The 13,265-nt window shown below is 47.4% G+C and overlaps 1 protein-coding gene across 6 annotated transcripts in view; it reads left to right on the forward strand.

The window, feature by feature from the left end:
* Nucleotides 1-1,313: 1,313 nt before the first annotated feature.
* Nucleotides 1,314-13,265, forward strand: part of RABGAP1L (RAB GTPase activating protein 1 like) — a 233,120-nt gene continuing 221,168 nt past the window's right edge. For 2 of the 6 annotated variants that reach the window (XM_071565064.1, XM_071565070.1), the window contains exons 1-2: nt 6,902-6,989; nt 7,506-7,605. The gene's annotated coding sequence lies outside the window, so the exon portion shown is untranslated. Of the gene's footprint in view, nt 1,456-6,898; nt 6,990-7,505; nt 7,606-7,777; nt 7,877-13,265 lie in introns of those variants that run through there. The other 4 variants (XM_071565066.1, XM_071565065.1, XM_071565068.1 and 1 more) reach the window with 4 other exon arrangements.

Here is a 13,265-nt window from a genome sequence, read left to right on the forward strand (position 1 = left end):
GGATGGGCAGAAGTTGTAGTCTGTTAACAAACCATTTTGAGAAGTGCACTTTTTGTTCTTCTACAAGAGGCCACAGCATCCGCAGTCTTACTGTCCCCAGCGTTTTGGGGGCATTGGTGTTCTGGTGGCTCTGCTACCTGCATGAAAATAGGAGCCAGAAAGTAAGTTATTCACCTTCCTCATGAAGTCCTCAGTCTTTACCACTTGGCTGTAGTGGGACTTCAGGTCAGCAATTTGATATCAGAAGGTTGTTTATGTGCCAGTTTATCTCTCCCAGACAGCAGTTTTTCTTATCATTGTTTCCATTAACACACAGTGCTCTGAAAAAAAAAAACCAAAAATGAAAAAGAGGTGTTTCTATTTTCATAAAAAACTCCCACCTTCATAGACTATCACAGAATCCCAGGCTATTCTGAGTTGGAAGGGCCCCACAAGGATCGAGTCCAACTCTTAAGTCAATGGCCCACACAGGGGATTGAACCCATGGCCTTGGCATTATTACAGCCAAGTTTTAACCAACTGAGCTGATCTCCTTGGATTTTCTTGCATAGAAAGCACATATGTATGTATGCACTTATTTGCATATTAAATAGACAAAATAAAACTGTTTGTGCCCTGCATAGATGAGTCAAACATTGAAAACCAGTGGAAGGCAAACACATTCACTGATCCCTCACAGCTTCAACTCACACGGGTCAGGAGGCAGAGGCTGAAACAAAATGGCTTTATCTTGCACTTCTCAAGCTTGCAAATTGAAAGAAAACAACCTTTCCATTTTCTAGTTGATACAGGAGCTTAAATATCTCTGATCACTCCCATGGATGCTCATAGAATCATAGAATCACAGAATCACAGAATCAATTGGGTTGGAAAAGACCTCCGAGATCATCAAGTCCAACCCTTGGTCCAACTCCAGTCCCTTTACCAGATCATGGCACTCAGGGCCACAGCCAAGCTCAGTTGAAAAACCTCCAGGGATGGGGAATCCACCCCCTCTCTGGGCAGCCCATTCCAATCCCTGAGCACTCTCTCTGCAAAGAAGTTTTTTCTGCTCTCCAACTTCAATTTCCCCTGGCAGAGCTTGAGCCCATCGTGCCCCCTTGTCCTATTGCTGAGTGCCATAAATCTGACAGAAACAATTTTTTCTAAAGAGCTTTCAAGAAGATGGATTAGGAACTCTAACTCAAGTTTGTTTACATAATGTTAAGAGCCTTGATCAGTATTAAGGTGCTAGATAATAATTTGCATAAGATTTCAATGGCTTTGATTAATATTTGTATGTGTTTTGCCTCACTAGTTTTGCAGTGTGTACATGAGTTTTCCATAAGCATTGCTTTGGAATGTTTGTGCCTTCTCTCTGGTTGCCACGGTGGATGGAGAAGTTTCCTACCTGAATTTAGATGATTATGGAATCTGGTTTGTGAACCTCTTCCTACCTCCTCAGAGCAAAGGACTGTGAGTAATAAGGAGTAATAAGGAGTAATAATGAGTAATATGCTAAGTAGGTAGGAACAATTTATGCCTGTCAGTATAATGCTTATTTTGTTGATGTTCATAATATATACATATATATGAGTGTACTTAACCCAACACATGAGGATACTAACCATTCCACAAATACCTAAATTGAAACAGTGTTTCTTACCAAACCCAACAATTAATTCTGTCTGATGCTGCATTTAATATTGGTTACCACATTCCATGCACAGTGCAAACCACTGACAGACTGGGAGGCTGAGGTGGGATCCAGCCACACCCCAGCTCCTCTCTGAGAAGGGGCATCCTTTTTGCACCACGTGGCTCCACAGCAGGACTTCTCCAGCACTCTGTCTAAAAGCCTTCCACTCCCCACCCAACATATGAAACACCACACTGACCTCATATGCCCCAGATAGGCCCCATAAGTGCCATAGGCCCTACAGGCCCCACAGGCCTCGTGCGCGCTCCATGGGCTTCATAGGCCCAGTGATCTTCACATGACCCAGGGGCCCCATAAGTTTGGCAGGCCCATGGGGCCCCTTAGGGCTTATAGGCCCCATAGGCCCATAGGCCCATGAGCCCCATAGGTCCATAGGCCCCATAGGTCCATGAGCCCTGTAGGTCCATAGGCCCCATAGGTCTCACGAGCCCCATAGGTCCATAGGCCTCATAGGTCAAATAGGCCACATGGGACTTGTGGACCCCATAAGCCTCACAGCCCTGACACACCCCATAGCCATAACAAACCTCCCAGGGCTCACAGCCCCAATGGCACTCACAGCCCCATAAGCCTCAGAGCCCCCACAGCCCCTATGGCTGCCACAGTCTGCAGAGACCCCAGAGCCCTCAGGGAACCTATAAAGGCCCCACTGTTCTCACAGACCTGACAGCCCCATGACCCTCCAGAGCTCTCAAAGCCATCACAGCCCTTAAAACCCTCAAAGCCTCAGAGCCCATACAGCCCTCATGGACCCCATAGCATCTTCAGGATTTTTATCACACCTCAGGATATTAATCAGATGAGGAATTAAATATGCTAAGAAAAGCAACTCATTAAGTGTTTTAGCTTGAGAGTCCATTATGCAGAAAGAAGTTATTTCAGGTTTCAAACAGATCTGCTGGTATGCATATTCACTTATATACACATACTGCTTTTTCTATACAAATTCTCTTATTTTTCTAGGCTTGGGTATGTCTTGGGCTTTTCATATGTCCAACTGAATTTCTTTCAGTCACACTTCAGTACAGCTCAAGGTCAAGTTGTCCAGGGTCCTGGTGATTCTTTGCATTCTCCCCAGAGATCTCTGTAATTGAAAGGAGATGCCCAAAACTGAGTTCTGTTCTTCATGAAAGCCTTTTTGAGCTCAGTGGAGCAGAATTATTTCAATCTTGTGTTTTACAGCCTTTTCCTACATTTCAGTAGCGTAGTCACATTTTGTGCAGCCCCACTGACTCATTTTTTATTTGTGAACTGCTATGAACCAAGCTTTTCTGTAAAGTAACTGCTCTGCCACTTTGTCTCCAGCTTACATTTTTGCAGCCAGTTATTCACAGCTATATGTGATAGTTTCTCACCTTACTGAATGACATCCTCTTTAGTTCAGAACGTGGTTCCAACTCGCCATGATTTGTTCAATTCTAATTATATCTTCCAAAGTGCTTATAGCTCTCACCTGAACAGGATACCCTCTGCAAATGTGAAAAAATATTCCCTCTCCTATTGCCTCACAGAAGCAGTTCAGGACTTGGGATGTAAAGCATCTGGAGGACTCGCTGCAAACTTGCTTGACACTACTCCTGAGTGCCATTTTCTAACCATTTCACCCAAGTTTTGTGTAGCCAGTGCTCCTCAGTCCTGCTTAGGAGAGCATTAGATGGTACATCCTTGGAAGTCTTGCTCCAGTCAATATTCCATAATCTGCTTTTGAGATGTTATTCTTGATTATTATTCATCTTATCATCCTTGGACTTAAAAATAATTTGCTTAATAATTTCTTCCAGTATTTTGCCTGATACAAAAGAAAGCTGACTGGCCTCTGATTCTCACCCTTTTCTACTTTAGATAGGCCCTGTTTCCTTTGTGCTGGTCTCACAGAACCTCAGCTATGTTTTCTGAGTTCTTGAAGGGAAATGCTGACAGCTTTGAGGTTACTTAAGTGTTTTTATAGATGCATTGTCTAAAATTGAAGATAAGTTTTGTCCCCATCTAAGCTGAATAGATTGTTTCTTTCCTCAGTTTTTGGCTTGATCATTTGTTCCTAAGTTGTTAACATGTGCTGGGTTTGTCTGGGGCAGTGCTAACTGTCTTAGCTGTGTGTGAGGCTGTGGTTTGGACTGGGACTGTCCTGTTCCCTTGTTAACCACCTGGTTACAGCTGACATTTTGGAGAAGAGCAAAGCAGAAATCATGAGGCTTTGCTTTTCCTAAAATGACTTAGGAACAGTTTCCTTTCCCATCTGAGAGCAAGTCCTTCCCCAAAAGTCTTTCACATAAGCTTTCTGGATGGCTCCTTGATAGTTTTAGCTCATGTTGTATGTTAATCTTTGTGGATTTTCCCTGCATATTACAACAACTGCCTTGTCACTGATTTTGATGATTTAATGTAGATTTTGCTTTCTCAAAAGGTGCAAGACATTGAAATATTTTAATTTAGATAGACTGTTCTCTTCCTCTCTTGCTTCCTCACTGCAATGGCCTGGTTGCAGCCTTGGTGTTAATTCTCTGGGAAATGGAAAACTTTCCAGATATGTGTGTTTCCTTAACTGTCAGTGGGGACTGGCATCCAAATGGTAACTTTACTGGAACTTATTTTCTTCAAGTCCATTGGTTTGATTTTCCTTCCATCCCTTTTGAAGAGTCATTAACTTAATGATCACTGGCACCTGTGTAGCCTCCCAGATTCCTTTCAGAGCAGGTGCTGTGCTGTTTCAAGTCTCATTTTCACCAATTTGGGTGATTTTATTCAAATTAAAGCACCATTCACTTCATCTTTTTCATCCGTGGGTTGCTAAATGGGTCTTTGCTGTGACACTGTTCTCTTCCTTTTTGCCATTGTCCAAATATTGTCACTCACTCTGCACCTGACATTCCTCTTTTCCTGCCTAGGCTTCCTGAACAAACTCTATTTCCATAACAACAAGAAGTTATGACAATTTATTCATAGTTCTGGTTACGAATATGACTTTCAGTTCCTCCTGTTTATTACCCACATTCACACACCAGGGTTCAGCACCCAAGTACAGTGCCAGGGACACTTCTTTCTTATGATTGTAATATTCACTAAAATAATTTCCTCCTCCTCCTGAATTCTTCTTCTTTCCCTATGCTTTTGTGATTTATCTGAACCCTGTGGTGTGATAAAAATAATCTGAAAATAATTTAATTTACTCCAGCTGCAGACAAATAGTAACTACAACAAGGAGGAGGGGCTGGTCAAACAGTCCTGTTTTTTTTTTTCCTCTGGAAAATGTTCTTTGTCTGCTTGCCTTGCCACCTTCAAGATGAGTTTGTAACAGTAGTACAGGGCAAAAAAAGACCATGTAACAAATAAACCTCAGGACCCCAGTGCCAAGAAAGCAGCCCAAGAATGGTGCCCACACAGGAGGACAGGGCTCGGCCCGCTGCCTTCACCCTAAAGCTGCTTCATTGAAGGCTGTGGCCTGGCATGCCCTGAGGTTTTGCTGATCCACATGTGAAATGGGGAGAACACAGACAAGCTGTGCAAATGTTGTGGTTAATTTAAATGTAATTTGTTTCACACACAAGGCCAAAAAAAAGAAAAGAGGGAAAAACCCCAACAAGACAAGCTTTCCTTAGTTAAACATATTTTATTAAACATAAACAATGCTGATATTTAATTAAACAGAGACATATACCCACTATTTAAACATTTGTTTAACCAAACCAAACCACCATTGATAAACAAACACAGTCTACTACTTGGCAAGACCAGGGTACGAAATCTGAAGGCAAACATAAAAAAGTCATTTTTTTATGAGCACAGTGATTTATGGGTTGCTTTCATTGTCCTTCAGTGGCAGGTGAGGGTTTGGACACATTTGGGTGCTTGCTGGATGTGTTCAGAAGGGCGGGAGAGAGGTGTTACCAAAAGCAGTGTGGGCAGCAAGGACAGGGGGGATTCTGCCCCTCTGCCCCTCAGGTGAGACCCCACCTGCAGAGCTGCCTCCGGCTCTGGGGCCAGCACAGGAGGGACATGGAGCTGCTGGAGAAAGCAGAGGAGGCCCCAGGATGGTCAGAGGCTGGAGCAGCTCTGCTGGGAGGAAAGGCTGGGAGAGCTAGGATTGTCCAGCCTGGAGAAGAGAAGCTTTGGGGTGACCCAACTGTGGCCTTGCAGTGTGTGAAGGGAACTTAGAGGAAAGGTGTGGGGCAAGACTATTTACCAGAGCCTGGAGTGACAGGACAAGGGGAATGGCTTCACACTGACAGAGGGTAGGGTAGGATTAGATATTGGCAAGAAATCCTTCCCTGTGAGGGTGGGCAGGTCCTGCCCCATCCCTGGGAGTGTCCAAGGTCAGGTTGGACAGGGCTTGGAGCCACCTGGGATAGTGGGAGGTGTCCCTGCCCATGACAGGCGTTGGAATGTGATGGTTTTTTATGTCCCTTCCAACCCAAACCAGTCTGGGATTCCACGGTTCGGTGTCCCCGAGGGGCACTCCTACAGGACGAAGGGGCCGGCCCGGCGGGGCTGCGATGCCCTCGGTGTCCCGCTCCTCCCGTGCCCGCGGTGCCCCCGGCGCTCTGATCTCCCCGTGCCCGCAGTGCCCTCGGTGCTCTGATCCCCCCGTCCCCGCAGTGCCCTCGGTGCCCTGATCCCTCCGTGCCCGCAGTGCCCTCGGTGCTCTGATCCCCCCGTGCCCGCAGTGCCCTCGGTGCCCCCGGTGCTCTGATCCCGCCGTGCCCGCAGTGCCCTCGGTGCTCTGATACCCCGTGCCCGCGGTGCCCCCGGTGCTCTGATCCCCCGGTGCTCTGATCTCCCCGTGCCCGCGGTGCCCCCGGTGCTCTGATCTCCCCGTGCCCGCGGTACCCCCGGTGCTCTGATCTCCCGGTGCTCTGATCCCCCGGTGCTCTGATCTCCCCGTGCCCGCGGTGCCCCCGGTGCTCTGATCCCCCGGTGCTCTGATCCCGCCGTGCCCGCGGTGCCCCCGGTGCTCTGATCCCCCGGTGCTCTGATCCCCCCGTGCCCGCGGTGCCCTCGGTGCTCTGATCTCCCCGTGCCCGCGGTGCCCCCGGTGCTCTGATCCCCCCGTGCCCGCCGTGCCCTCGGTGCTCTGATCTCCCCGTGCCCGCGGTGCCCCCGCTCCCCCCGTGCCCGCGGCCCCGCCCCCGCCTCGCTCCCGCCCTCCCTCCGCGCTGCCGTGCGCGCGCACGCGCCGCTGCCCCGCCGGCGGAATGTGTCGGGCGCGCGGCCGGCGCTGAGGCGGCTGCGCGGCCCCGGCGGGCTGGGGGCGGCAGGGACAGGGACAGAGCGCGGGGAGCGCCCTCGGAGCGCGGTGAGTGGGGCACGGGGGCGCCGCCGCGGGCCTGCCCCGCTGCGGGAGGGACGGAGGGAGGAAGGGAAGCCGGGCGGGCCGGGGCGGCAGCGGGAGCGGCCGGGGCGGGCGGGCGGCGCGGGGCACAGCGAGCACCGGCCCGCCCCGTGCGGCGCTGACAGCGGTGCTGCCGGTCCCCAGTGCGGGCAGGGGCACGAGGAGTGTCCGTGAGTGTGTGTCTGTGTGTGAGGCTGTCTGTGTGCAGGTCCCTGGGGGAGCGCCGCGCCACGCCGAGCCGAGTGCGGCGTGTGAAATGCAAAGTTGTTTTCGTGGTGAGGGCAGGCAGAGCGCGGTGGAAGTGCTCATCTGCCTGCCGCCTCCTCCTCGGGAAAAGTGAAGTCACTTCCCAAGGGCCACAACTACCGCTCTGCTGTCCTAAATCTGTGCCGTCTGCATGGCTCAGATTCGTCCACGGTTTGGTTTGGTTGTTTTTTTGTTTCTTGGTTTCATTTTTTCCTATATGTTTTTTCTTACAAGCCCTGTTCCACCGTTCGTCTCTCCCTAACTGCGAGCTGGTGCAAAACCCTTTGTCTTTAGATAAAAGTACTTGAAAACCTGCTGAAACCACCTGAAGCAGGTATGACACTCAGTGAAATGGTGTGCGAGTTCCTGTGTAAGTTCCTGCACTGTCGTGTGTACTTTGTTCCTGCTGTCACTCTCCAAGCTGTGTTGTTGAAGCTGCCTGGTTTTGATAGTGTTGTAAATAAATAATGCCCTACCACACTTCACAGCTGCGTGCATGTGTGCCTCCATCCTTTCGCATAAGAGTGGGAAAAAGAAATTTCAAGTGTCAGCTCTTCTTTAAGACTGAGAAAAATCCAGCAACAAGTATGAAATAGCTTGCTTAGGTAAGCGTTGCTTTTCTCTGTCGGTGTCGAGCTCGAGTCTCACAACCCGTGTTGGTTTTCAGCTAAAACTTTGGGAAGGGCAGCTGTGCTTTCCGTTTCCAGAGAGAGACCTTGGTGACGTTAGAGGCAACATTTGCTTATCCCTTTCAATTCAGCAAAGGTACCGTGGCTTTATTTAACCAAATCTCTGTGATACAGACCAAAATCCTGAGATGAATCATCTCCACATGAGGTTAGTTCTGCAAGTTATACTTGTGCCTGGGTTTTAAGTAGGATTGTAGCCAACTGTGTTTATGTGGGTTAGATGGTATTAATGATATGATTAAAAGCTTAGTTTGCAGTTTAAACTTGAAAAGACTGTAAATACCACTACAGTAAGCACAAATTGACTCAGTGTTCCAAATTGAAGCTAAATTAGAGAATTATTGGAGGTGCTCTGCTGCCTTGGGGGTTTGATTCACTTAAGCTACTTGTCGTGAAGGTAGCAATAGGTGTGTTAGTTCTTTTTCTCTACCAGTACTGACTTAGATTGATTATGAAGCCTTAGTGTCATTTTTTATTTACTTTCTTCAAAACTGAATGGACTCAAGAGCCACCACTGTGTCTCTGTTTCTCTTCCATGTGTCTGCAGAAGTTGCCGTGTTTTTTCTTCTCTCTCCTTTGCTTATCCTTTCTTGTCTGTGAATGTTTTGGTGAGTCATTAATTTTAAGGAGTGATTTGGGCATTGTGAGGGGTTTTTGTGAATTTATTTAGCTCTAATTTAAAACTAATGGCATGTATATTGCTATTACCTCTGCTATAATTGGAAGGCTATTTCAGACTTGACTGACCTTAGTAATTACACACATTCTGATTTCCAGTCTAGATGAATTTGTCATTGGATTATACCCACTTTGTGCCCCCAATGGACTGTTACGGTTTAGTGGCAGTTTTGATCTTGGTATTTAAAAAAAAAGGCAGCACTTTTAACCAGAGTGATGCACAAATCTGTAGAAATGCATCACTGAAGGATTGTTTTCTCTTTGGCCCACCAGCTGCTCTAATCATTCCTGTAATAGCTCTCAGCCTCTCCCCATGAATTTTAATTTTGACCTATTAAGTGACGATTAAAATGCACCTTTCAGGTATTAACACGGAGCTTCCTGGAGGTGTCCTTTTCCTGGAGGTTAAGTTGTTTTCAAGCATGTTTTGATAAGATAGGTTTTCTGAATTTCATCCCTTTGGCAGTTTGTTCCAGCCTCAGTCCTCGTTTGTTGTGCTGGTACAGCCATTATTGTAACCCGGATTGTGAAGGATTGGCTCCTTCTTTGTCAGAGTCCTGCTTCAAAAATCCTGACATGTTTGAAAAGAGTTCGACAATTGCTTATCTCACCTTCTTGTGTGTTCCTGACTTTAAAAAAAATCCAAAACCAATGTGTAGGTTATTAAAAACACCTCCGTGGCTGTTGAGGTGTTTATTTAATTTTGGTGTCAGAAGTGTTCCCATAGGGGGCTTCATGGAGCTGACAAAGTAGTTGGTTGGGTGTGACCGTAAGCAGGAGATATAAATAAATTAGGTTCCAAAACCTGCTTAGTTAAATAGATTACTCTGAAAGATGAGTAAGGGCCTTGTGGAAAATGTCTCCTTATGTTGTGTCTTTGGTGAAATTTTTCTTACTCTTTAGAAAGAGTGGCAGGGACAAAAGTCTTTGTAATATTTTTAAGTGGACAAAGGAAAACAGTTTTTGCCACAAAGTGAGATGGGTCACAGCCCTCTGCTTTTCTACTCTAACCATCCCTGTGTCAGGAGTCAGGATATTGAACAAGGTGTGGGGTTTTTAGATCTAGTAAGCTTAGAAGTGCCAAATTGTTCTGAATGCTGAAAACATTCCCCCTGGTTGTGGGGGAAGGACAGCAGTACAAAGGAAGAAATTCTGAGGGCAAGTAGATAAGAGATATTTACATTTCTGTGCACCACACTGGATGTACAGGAGAACTGAAGGTTTAAAATACATTATTGAAGGTAATAAACTTGATGCAAAAATGATGAGAATGAATTTGTGAAATAGAATCATAGGCAGATGAAATAATACATCCTTGAAATGGAATTGTTCAGGTTGAAAGGGGCTTCTAGAGGTCATCTTATGCAGATCCCTACTTCAATTAAAGCAAGGGTAATTTAGATAAGTTTGGTCCGGCCTTTAACACCTTTCTAGGCAATCCGTTTTACAACTGACAGCACTCGTAGTGATTTTCCCTCTCCCTTTAAGCGATTTCGAATTTACTTCCATCTTGTGTCTCTTCTCGCATCCCTGTGCACCATCCCACGAGTCCTGAGCTCTCTTCTTCGCCCGGACCTGACAGCAAAAAGGATTCTTAAAGCTCTTTTCTTGGCCAGAGTGTGCAAACTCAGTTCTGCCCGCCCCTCACTGCTCGCCATGAGCTCCTCCTGCCTGCCCAGCTGGGCCATGGCCCTGCCCCAGGGTGTCACTGCTGTGCCAGGGACCCCCCAGACTGGGCACTTGTGAGAAATGCTCACACTTAACAATAAAATCTAGAGGGGACAAAGTTGTCAAAGCAAAACTAAACTTTTATTTAACAGAGTCGGCCGAATCTGGCCTGAGAGACAGACCCAGAACTAAAAGAAACAGAACTTTTTATACCCTTTCCTGGCCAAAAGGTCCCTGCCCCCCCTTCCCATTGGCTGGGAACTGGGGCCTTACAGTCTGGCCCGGTTCGCCTGCCTGGCCAAGACCCCCCACCCCGTCCAAAGGTGCGAAAAACCCTTGGAAACTAATTACCCCTTAACTGTTCTCTTACAGTTCCTTTAGCTTCAGCAAAACCCGAATTCTGTTTCTCACGGGGCTGGGCACAGGGATGGGTCCCTGCCTGCATCTGCTGCCTGCACTCCTTTGCTGCTGCCTTGGTCTGTCATCTTTGCCTGCTGGGATCTCCACGTTTTTCTGTGCAAAAGGCATTTTTTTTCTGGTTTGTGTCCAGGCTGTGTTGTCTCAGGGGGTTTTGTGGCTGATACAGCACCCAGCATTGCCTTGTTGAGTTCATGAGGCCTTGCCAGTGCCTTTCCCCAGCCTGTCCAGGCCCTTCTGCATTGGAGCCCTGATCACTCCCCTGGTTTGGTGTCACTGAGCCTTGCTGAGCGTGCACCCTGTCCCGTCATTCGGCTGATCAGCAGATCTATCGGCTGGTCCTGGTGGTTTGTGTGATCCCCAGTGGGTGTAACTGTAACTCCTTGTGCTGGGCTTGGTACTGATGGCTGTTCCCTCAGCCCAGCAGGCAAGTCAAATCCCCAGACGCCTTATTGCTCACTTATGCAGTGCCTGCCTCACCAGTTTGGCTGTGGGGATACTGGGGGATACTGCTGTTAGTGGCCTTCTGTGTTCAGTGCTCTTCCATCATCTGCTAAGCCAGTTGTCTCCTTGCAGTAAGCTCTTGACCCTGAGATCAGCTCAGTTAGTTAAAACTTGGCTGTAATAATGCCAAGGCCATGGGTTCAATCCCCTGTGTGGGCCATTGATTTAAGAGTTGGACTCGATGATCCCTGTGGGTCCCTTCCAACTCAGAATAGTCTGGGATTCTTGTGTTCATCAGACGTCGTTTGCCCTCGTTAAATCCATCACCTTCTCGTCCCTCTTGGACATAGGGATACCTTCCAGGAGGATTTGCTCCATAATCCTCTCATGGATTTAGGTTAGGCTGGCTGATGTGTGGTTGCTTGGATCCTCCTCCTTGCTTTTCTTGAAGTTGGGTGTGATGTTTGCCTTTTTTCTAGTCAGAAGAAACCTCTCCCAGTCTCATGGCCTTTAATGTTGTGGTACTGTGGTATTTCAGTGCCATTGGCCAGCTCCCAGGACTCTTAGATACATCCCATCTGGTTCTGTACATTTTGTGTTTCCAGTTTCCTGAAGCGCTTCCAAACTTCACCTTCCTCCCGTGGAGGTAATTCTTTCCTCCAGCAGACCCTGCTGCTGGGCTCAGTGAAAGCTGGGGCTGAAAAGGTCGGAGTGTGTCAGCCTTTTCCATGTGCTTTGTCACCAGGTCCCCCTGCGCAGAGAGAGCTGCTCCCTCAGCCTTCTGTCTGCTGCCAGTACACGAGTCACTCCCCGTTGCTCTCCATCCCTCGTCAGTTTTGGCTCCAGCTGGATGTTATTTTTCCTGGTGCCTTCCTTACCCGTGTCCCTGGGCCCCTCTTGGGCTGCCTCCCCCGTACCTGCCTGCTGGGTGATTCTGATCAGAGACCAAAACTTGCACATTTGTAATGTGTAAAACTTCGAAAAGTTGTGGTTAATAAATGACTGTAACCGTAGCAGGAGGTGTTTGAATCAAGGATGTCACTTCCTCTAAGCACACAACGAGCACGATCTGGCTCTTGTGATAAGGGGTAAGTCCTGCCTGAGCTGTGAAGAGCGAGTACTCTGGTGCCAAGGAGACAAAACAGTGAGAAAAATCAACCACACCTCTTCTTTTTCTTTCTCCCCACCCCAATCATTAAAGTATTTAACTCCTAGTAGAAATGTACAGCTTTAGTGTATGCCCTTCTCTTTTTGTGCATTGTAGTTGAAAAGGAGGTGTTGGTATTTAGCAGCAACTTGAGTGGATAAATACTTAACTTACAGCTGTCTGTGGGTAAGTGCTTTCAGTTGGGATTAATTCCATTGTTTTTTGGACTGTGCATAATTCCGTTTTAGCAATCGTTGGAATAAGCAAAAATTCTGGAAACTGAAGTATTTTTTATTCAATAAGAGACTGAATTCTTGAGTTACAGGCTGTGTAAACGGAGTTCTTGGCGGGTGTGACCCCTCGGTGCGTGCTGGATGCTGCCTGGAGGTTCTGGACTGGCCTAAGTGTTGTGATTTGTGCTGCTGTTCCGGAGCCAGTGGTGCCAAACTGAAGCGTTGGTTGCAGTCACTGCTGTGTCAGGCTCAGGTGTGGCTGTTCTGTCCAAACGGGGCTTTGCTCTCAGTCTGGAATAGACACAAGCTTTTTAGCATGGCTGGGAGTTCTGAGTTGGTTTCTAATACAGTAGAAAGGTGTTCAAGAGGAGTTATGTTTTCATGCAAAGCGGCGCTCAATAACTGCGGTAATTAGTGGTAAAACTTCAGTCTTCACATTTGCCTTCCACATGGGATCTTTCATTTCACATGAGGCTGCTGGCAAACTATTAATGATGGTGGACAACTTCCTGGCTTAATTGCTCAACTTCGTGGTATCTCCCACATCATTTCTAACTAGGAAAGAAAAGGTCAAAGGGCAGAAAAAAGAAAAGTGAAAGGCGTTCTTTAGAAGCAGTAAATTGTCAGAGCAGGATTTCAGTCAGTTACGGAATCTCAAAGTGAATCTTACAGACCCTTCGCTGAATGGCTGAGGTGGTTTCCAGGTTACTCTGGGGCT

The sequence above is a fragment of the Pithys albifrons genome, chromosome 10, assembly GCF_047495875.1.
Source record: "Pithys albifrons albifrons isolate INPA30051 chromosome 10, PitAlb_v1, whole genome shotgun sequence".
Taxonomy (NCBI): domain Eukaryota; kingdom Metazoa; phylum Chordata; class Aves; order Passeriformes; family Thamnophilidae; genus Pithys; species Pithys albifrons.